The following is an 8,466-nucleotide window of genomic DNA, read 5'->3' as shown; positions in this document are numbered from 1 at the left end:
GCCTCCCATCCTCTCATGTCCAAAGCAATCCACACAAACTGCAGGCTTCCAAGGCATTTTACTTTAAAAATAGATATGAGGATTAGTAAATAAAGCCCAGAGGAGATTATAAAGTAAAACCTTTTTATAGGACTATTTTAAGAAATTCTAATAAACATTTTGACTAGGCCAGAAATTTTAGCTTCTGAAAGCCAATCAAAAAGTGCACTGTCAATTCAAAAGAGTCACCTTATATTCAGGTTAAAAAAAAAAAAAAAAATTATTTACTTACCTTTGGGCTCCTTTTACAAAGCCACGGTAGAGGCTTCTACCGTGGGCCGGCGAGGTAAATGCTCTGACGCTCTTGGAAATCTACGAAAATCAGAGCGATTGCCTTGCAGGCCTGTAATAGAAGCCTCTACCGCAGCTTTGTAAAAGCCAGTGTTTATTTTTATGCATTCCAGTGGATTAGCAAGCACCCCTATAAACACAAAATCAGTTTCCGCAGCTGTCCAGCTGGGGCTGCATCCGGGTTTGCTAGTCTGGTCAATATTTTAGCTCTGAGAAGAGCCACAGCAAGATGGCTGAAGTGTCAGTCAAGCCAACTCAGATGCAGCACCAGCAAAAACCATAACAGCAGCCACAGGAGAATACCAAAAAAATCAGCAGGTTTTAGATCAGGGATCTCAAAGTCCCTCCTTGAGGGCCGCAATCCAGTCGGGTTTTCAGGATTTTCCCCAATGAATATGCATGAGATCTAGGTGCATGCACTGCTTTCGATGCATATTCATTGGGGAAATCCTGAAAACCCGACTGGATTGCGGCCCTCAAGGAGGGACTTTGAGACCCCTGTTTTAGATCTATATGGTAGTGCTTTAATGTGAAATACATAAAATGCAACACACACATTTGTATAAAAGAACAGGACCCAACAAGCATCCAAGCAAATCTCACAGGGTTTCTGCCTTTTTGGGTTTTTTTTTTTAGTCTGGGGTAATCCCTCATGCATAATACCCAAATTACACAAATCTAAGCACACGATCACAGAGCTGCCAAATCACTTACTAAAGGTTAGCCCATGCTAAATGCTAAGAAGCTTTATTAAAAAAAGGCCCTTAGTTTGTGAAATGAGATTTTAAGCTAGTCCAGTTCAAACCCTCCCCTGCAGGTACATTTAGGTAATGTGGAATGCTGGAGCAGCAGCTTTAGAAATTCCGCAATGAAAACAGACAAAAATCTCTCTCCAGAAACTGTGAGCCTTAGCATTGATGCTAGAACACATCATAAGAACATAAGCAATGTCTCCACTGCGTCAGACCAGAGGTCCATCGTGCCCAGCAGTCTGCCCACGCCGTGGCCCAACAGGTCCAGGACCTGTGCAGTAGCACTCTATCTATACCCCTCTATCCCTTTTTCCAGCAGGAAATTGTCCAATCCTTTCTTGAACCCCAGTACCATGCTCTGCCCTATTACGCCCTCTGGAAGCGCATTCCAGGTGTCCACCACACGCTGGGTAAAGAAAAACTTCCTAGCATTCGTTTTGAATCTGTCCCCTTTCAACTTTTCCGAATGTCCTCTTGTTCTTTTATGTTCTGAAAGTTTAAAGAATCTGTCCCTCTCTACTCTCTCTATGCCCTTCATGATCTTGTTGGTCTCTATCATGTCCCCTCTGAGTCTCCGCTTTTCCAGGGAGAAGAGCCCCGTCTCTTCAATCTTTCAGTGTATGAAAGGTTTTCCATGCCCTTAATCATTCGTGTTGCTCTCCTCTGGACCCTTTCAAGTATTGCCATATCCTTCTTAAGGTACGGTGACCAATACTGGACACAGTACTCCAGGTGCGGGCGCACCATTGCCAGATACAGAGAATCATAGATAGAGCAAGAACACTTCAAGTCTATGCACATACATTCTCATATAGCATTTATCTATACACATCAACCTCCTTATCCGCAGTTTCCGTTTCTGCAGAATCGCTTATTCGTAATTTTTCGGCTGCTGACTCCGCCCCCAAAAATTACATCATCATTAAAGTTCTTTTTCCTTTTACTGTACCGATAAAATAGTTTATTGCTTATCATTCACTCTGAAAATGGCTGCTTCCATGCTTTCTCCCACAAATTCGTTGCTTCCATGCTTTCTCCTACAAAATTGCTGCTTCCCTGCTTCCCAGTGTGCACTGAGAAAAACGCTGCTTCCCAGCATCCATAGAGAGAAAGGCTTCTTCCCAGCATGCATGGAGAAAATAGCTGGGAATCACTGCTTTCCTGCTTGCCCTAAATTCTCATTGAATCGCTGCTTGTCTGCTCCAAGCTATTCGCGGTTTCAATAATAAAAACGACGGCATTTTCTAAAAACCGCAAATAACATAAAAAGTTATTCACGGTTTTTCCATATTCGTGCCTATGGTCTGCCCGCATCCCTGCGAATACAGAGGGAGAAGTGTATCTAGGGTTTTGTCATCATTCCATCTGTAAATAATTTAAAAAATGGGTTCCTAGCATTAATTTTCTAGTGGTTTTAATGGTAGAACTGTACTCCACCACAAAAAGAAAAAAGAACAACCCCACGTATAGAAATACAAAGAAAAAAAGGTGGGGGAGGGACACAACACGTCAGCCGCAGAAACAATTTATTACAAGCATATAAATCATAAAAGCACATACAAATAAATCCCTTAAAAATAAGACATAAGGCAAGCTTCACAGAGAATCCTTAAGTCCTTTTTTGTGCTGGACCCCCTACGTGGTCCGTGTTTCGGCTTCAAAAAGCCTTCCTCAGGGGTATGTAGATAAAATCTAGATTGCAAAACAGCATGAATAGAAAACAAAACTCACATTAAAAATGTGTATTTAAAAAAACATAAAAGGACTGTTAAACAAATGACCGTGAAAAAAAGGATTTAAGGACTCTCTGTGAAGCTTGTTTTATGTGTTATTTTTAGGCATTTATTTGTATATGTTTTTATTATTTATATGTTTGTAATAAATTGGTTGTTTCTGTCCCTTCCCCACTTTAATGTTAGGGGCATTTTTATGATACATTCAACTTTTGTCACAAGCCTTCCTATTTTTCTGGATTTCTTGCAGGCTGCCGAGAAACACTTTTCTGGACCAGCTTAAGAGCAATCCAGATGAGGCTCATCAGCTTTCAGGACCACATGGTTCCCATCTTCAGATAGTGTCTAGATACAGTGTGGTCTCAGGAGCTCATTAAAACCAAAACCATTGTCGTCAGATGTCTCACCCTACAAAACTCAAGTTATTTTATGACAACAAAGTCAGTTACTGGAGAAAGCCCCTCATTGAAACAGTTTTGAAGCAGCAAGAGTCACATCTTGCCATTCTTCAGTTGTAATATCCATGACCTCCTGTTTTTAAAATTCTTTCGTCTCTTCAACACAAAGACAGGGATTCCTTCAGGTAGGCAGAAGGTAAACCACAAACCTCATATCACTGTCTGAATCCCTTGCCTGCCTGCCTACTAGAGAATGACACGGGAACAATTTTGTTCCCGTCCCCGCAGGAACTCAACTTCCTCGTTCCTGTCCCCACGAGTCTTGTCGCTGTCCCTGTCCCCGCCCCATTCCTGTAAGCTCTGCCTTAACCGCACAAGCCTCCAACACTTATGACTTTAAAGTATTTGAGGCTTGTGCAGATGAGGACAGAGCTTGCAGGAACGGGGCAGGGGCAGCAAAAGGACTCACTGGAACATAGTAACATAGTAGATGACGGCAGATAAAGACCCAAATGGTCCATCCAGTCTGCCCAACCTGATTCAATTTAAATTTTTAAATTTTTTCTTCTTAGCTATTTCTGGGCAAGAATCCAAAGCTTTACCCAGTACTATGCTTGGGTTCCTACTGCCGAAATCTCCATTAAAACCTACTCCAGCCCATCTACACCCTCCCAGCCATTGAAGCCCTCCCCAGCCCATCCTCCACCAAACAGCCATATACAGACAGAGACCGTGCAAGTCTGCCCAGTACTGGCCTTAGTTCAATAGGACAGGACGGGAAAATGAGTTCCTGCGGGGACGGGGAAAAATTTGTCCCCGTGTCATTCTCTACTTCCTACCTCCCTTCCTATAAGGCTGACCCATCCTACGCTGACACAGAGAAAGCCAGATTTTACCTCTTCGTGTCACCTGTGAGATGGTGCTGTTTCTGCTTCGTTGGATCTTATCTCCAGAATGCTTTACTTTTTTTTCTGAATGTCCTCTTATATATATATGAAACTAGAAATGTGTGGGAGAGGGAAAAAAAAAATCTCAGTACAATATTACATCACTTTTTTTTATATATAGCACAAGACAGACAAAAAAAAAATCTTATGAGAGTGAGATATACTTTAAAGAGGAAATTGGTTGAATAAACTTTAGATATAATGATAGAGAAATTTCTTTTCTTGTTCCCTTTTTCTCTTGAGGTGGAAAGAACATAAATTAACCACAAAAACTTGCTGACAGATACCCAGAAGTCTTTGCACCGAGTTCATACTGCTACGTCACAGATTTCTTTGGAAACCCATTTGGTTGCTAAGTAGACTGACCCAGGTCTAGGGCTTTGAAAGGGTAGGTAAACCTGACTGAGGAAGGGAGAAGGAGAGGAAATTCCCCCCCTCCCCCCCAGTTCCCAGTGAAGAAAGAAGAACAAAGTAAAGGAAACAAAAACAAAGAAGCAAGATAGTCAACAACAAAAGTAACAAGAAAGAAAAACAACAAATTGAAAAGTGCGGGCTGTGAGCTATGAATAAAGGCACATTCCTCTGAATGGATACGTCAGATTCAGGGCTGAGGTTGGCTCTTATTGGTGGAATGAGGCATTATGACATCATAATCTCAGTTCTGCTTCCCAAAGACTGAAACTCCTCACACTACTACTATTTATCATTTCTATAGCGCTGAAAGGCGTACACAGCGCTGGTACGAGCATATTGAGTGCCTAGATGAACTTTCATTCTTGCACCTCCTCAATTAACTTTAAGGTCCATAGGCTTCTCCCCTTCCCCCTCCCCCCCCCCCTTATAATTTGACAATGTAATTCAACAGTTATGATCCTCCCAATGTCATTACTCCCTAAAATAATAATTAAAAAAAAAAAATTAGGACCCCTTTTATCAAGCTGCGATAGGGGGGGGTCCACATTGTGGACGCCTAAAGAAAGACGTCCTTTTCAGAATCTGGCCCTAAATGCTATGATGCTCTTATTAAACCTATGATCCTGTGCCTAGATTTGTGTCATTTGGGTATTATGCATGAGGGATCACCCCAGACTAAAAAAAACTTGGTACTCTATTGAAAAGAGTGATTAAAGGAAAACATATGAAAATCAAATAAAATCACTCCAAAAGATATATTAACAAACTTTACACTGGTGAAACAGCAACACTTTGAAGGCAAAAATATGCTCAAGAGCAGGGGTCTCAAAGTCCCTCCTTGAGGGCCTTGAATCCAGTCGGGTTTTCAGGATTTCCCCAATGAATATGCATGAGATCTATTTGCATGCACTGCTTTCATTGTATGCTAATAGATCTCATGCATATTCATTGGGGAAATCCTGAAAACCTGACTGGATTCCGGCCCTCGAGGAGGGACTTTGAGACTCCTGCTCAAGAGACACGATTTAAGACTTTATTGCAGGGGTAGGGAACTCCGGTCCTTGAGAGCCTTATTCCAACCGGGTTTTCAGGATTTCCCCAATGAATATACATTGAAAGTAGTGCATGCAAATAGATCTCCTGCTTTATTGAGTGCTCCATTCGGTTCCCTGATGCAGGATCGAAATGGGCCCTGTCAGAACCTTCAATCATGCTAGTTTAAAGTATAAGAAAAATCTTTTTGTGCTAGATTGCAGTGATGAATTTGGATTTTTTTCACTTGACTTCACAATATGCGATGATTGGGCGGTGAGGCGATATTCTTGGGGCATCGGCTCCTTGTTTTTGCCTCTGTGGCTCTGAGCATATTTTTGACTTCAAAGTGTTGCTGCTTCACCAGTGTAAAGTTTGTTAATATATCTTTTGGAGTGATTTTATTTGATTTTCATAAAAAAAAAAAAAAAAAGGCAGAAGAAACCCTGTGAGATTTGCTTGGATGCTTGTTGGGTCCTGTTCTTTGTGCAAATGTGTGTGCTGCATTATGGGTATTTCACATTAAAGCAGTACCATATAGATCTAAAACCTGCTCCCCTTTACTGTATCCATGACATCCTGTTTGTCTGTTTCGATTGTCAGCTCTTTCGAGCAGGGACTGTTTTCTTCTTCTTTGTGACTCTGTGCAGCGCTGCGGCGTCTGGTAGCGCTATAGAAATAATTCATAGTAGTAGGGTGAAGAGTTTCAGTCTTTGGGAAGCAGAACTGAGATTGTGATGTCATAATGCCTCATTCCACCAATAAGAGCCAACCTCATCAGTGATGTCACAATGGCATGAATGTCCTGCCGTCCAACCCAGCCAGTTAATTAACCGTTCCCCTTAACTGTATCCGTGACATCCTGTTTGTCTGTCTTGTCTGTTTAGATTGTAAGCTCTTTGGAGCAGGGACTGTTTCTTCTTATTTGTGACTCAGTACAGCGCTGCATGTGTCTGGTAATGCTGTAGAAATAATTAATAGTAGAAGGAGTAGTAATTTGGGGATGAGCTGTGCAATGCCTGAAGCCAGTTTCCAAAGCAAATCCTATGGGTAAAACTGGCTTCCAGGCAATTGGGAGAAGGTGTTTTTGGTGCTGTGGATAGACTGGGGGAAGGTGTCAAGTCTGTGTGGGTGAATGCATGACTTTTGTACCCATGGCCATTTTTGGGTCTGTTTTCATTGCGGAATTTCTAAAGCTGCTGCTCCAGCATTCCACAATACCTAAATGTACCTGCGGGGGCATTTCTGGCCCTAAGTGACGGAGAAGGCTGGATTTCACTATGATCTCAGAATGCTAAGGGAAACTCTTTAGAACTACCAGAGGTTCCCAGGTTTATACCGCTTCCTCTCAGAGAGGGAAAGACTGTGGGAGAGATGCTCACACATAAAACTACTCCAGATTAAAGAAATATGCATATTAACTTATGGGAAATTCAGGTCATATTTCACTACAGAGCCAAGCAGCGGCAGCTTCGTGCCAGGGTCTGCTGTCAGGCTTCTATTGACATTGAAGACGGAGGCAATTCATTCGCCCACTTGTTATGTAGTCCTGACCTCATTGTCTCATTACAGCTTGTTGTGGTTTGCGGAAACAGACTTGCTAAATTTCCCTCTTAGCACCTGACACATTGGTTGTTAGCTCCTGGTCTCTTTCACTTGTTTTTTTTTTTTTTTTCTATTTTCACTCTCACTTATTGAACCTTTTCTGGGTTCTGCCACCTTCTACAGGCACCAGACTGGCAAGTCGAATTACATTTCTCCTGCTCTCTGCCACTGCTCTTTAGCAGCCTTTTATATAACACAGTGTTTCTCAACCTGCGGTACACGTACCCTAGGGGGTACACGGGCCACCTGTTGAGGGTACACGAGCTCTCAGCCACCCAGGATCGCTCCATGCCTGCTCCCCCTGCCGCCCCCGCCCCACTGAAGCCATTGCCACAGCTGATTCCTCCCTGCCACCCGATAACTCCATCCCCCGTCCCCGCCACCGCCGCTGCAGCTGCCACCCAACACGCTCCATCCATCCATCCCCCACCGCCACAACTCCAGGCAGGGACAGGCCAGACATGTGCAGCGACCATGCAGCCGGCCCACAAGCCTTCCCCCTGACATCAAATTTGACGTCGGAGAGAAGGTTCTGGGCCAGCCAATTGCAACCAGAGACTCATGAAATCACCAGACAACAAAGGGAGGAAAAATGATTTTATTTTCAATTTAGTGATAAACATGTGTCAGTTTTGAGAGTGACACATCAAAACCGCGTGGGACAAAATGCGCCGACAATCCCACGCAGGACTTATGCGCTATGCCTTTAAACACTTCCTGTTAGTACTCTGAGGGGGTGTGTTGGGGGGGGGAGGAACCCACCACTAAACTTACAAGTGTTCATGCTCCCATTGGGATGTGTGTGTGGTTTTTTTTTGGGGGGGGGCATTCTACAAAGAAAACTCCCAAATACCCCAACAACAAAGGAAAATGGCAGTTTCCACTGTAATGGGGGTTCCCTCCCCCACAATCCCCAATGGAAGCGCAAACACTTGTAAGTTTACTGGAGGGTTCCTCCCCCACACTCCTCTCAGAGCACTAAAAGGAACTATTTTAAGGCTGCGCGCATAAATCCTGTGCACGATTGTCAGTGCACGAATGTTGACGTGTTTTTGTCCCGCGCACTTTAGTTACGGTACCGTTTTGAGAATTTATATCTGCTGTCTATATTTTGCACTATATTTGTCTATTTTTCTATAGTTGTTTCTGAGGTGACTTTGCATATTTTAAAGTCATCTGCCTTGACCTCTATGAAAAACCCCCAATTATAAATGATAATTAACATTTTCTCTGTGTACAGTGTGCTTTGTTTTGT

Source organism: Geotrypetes seraphini, chromosome 18 (genome assembly GCF_902459505.1).
Source record: "Geotrypetes seraphini chromosome 18, aGeoSer1.1, whole genome shotgun sequence".
Taxonomy (NCBI): Eukaryota; Metazoa; Chordata; class Amphibia; order Gymnophiona; family Dermophiidae; genus Geotrypetes; species Geotrypetes seraphini.
Note: the sequence above shows the minus strand (reverse complement) of the source record.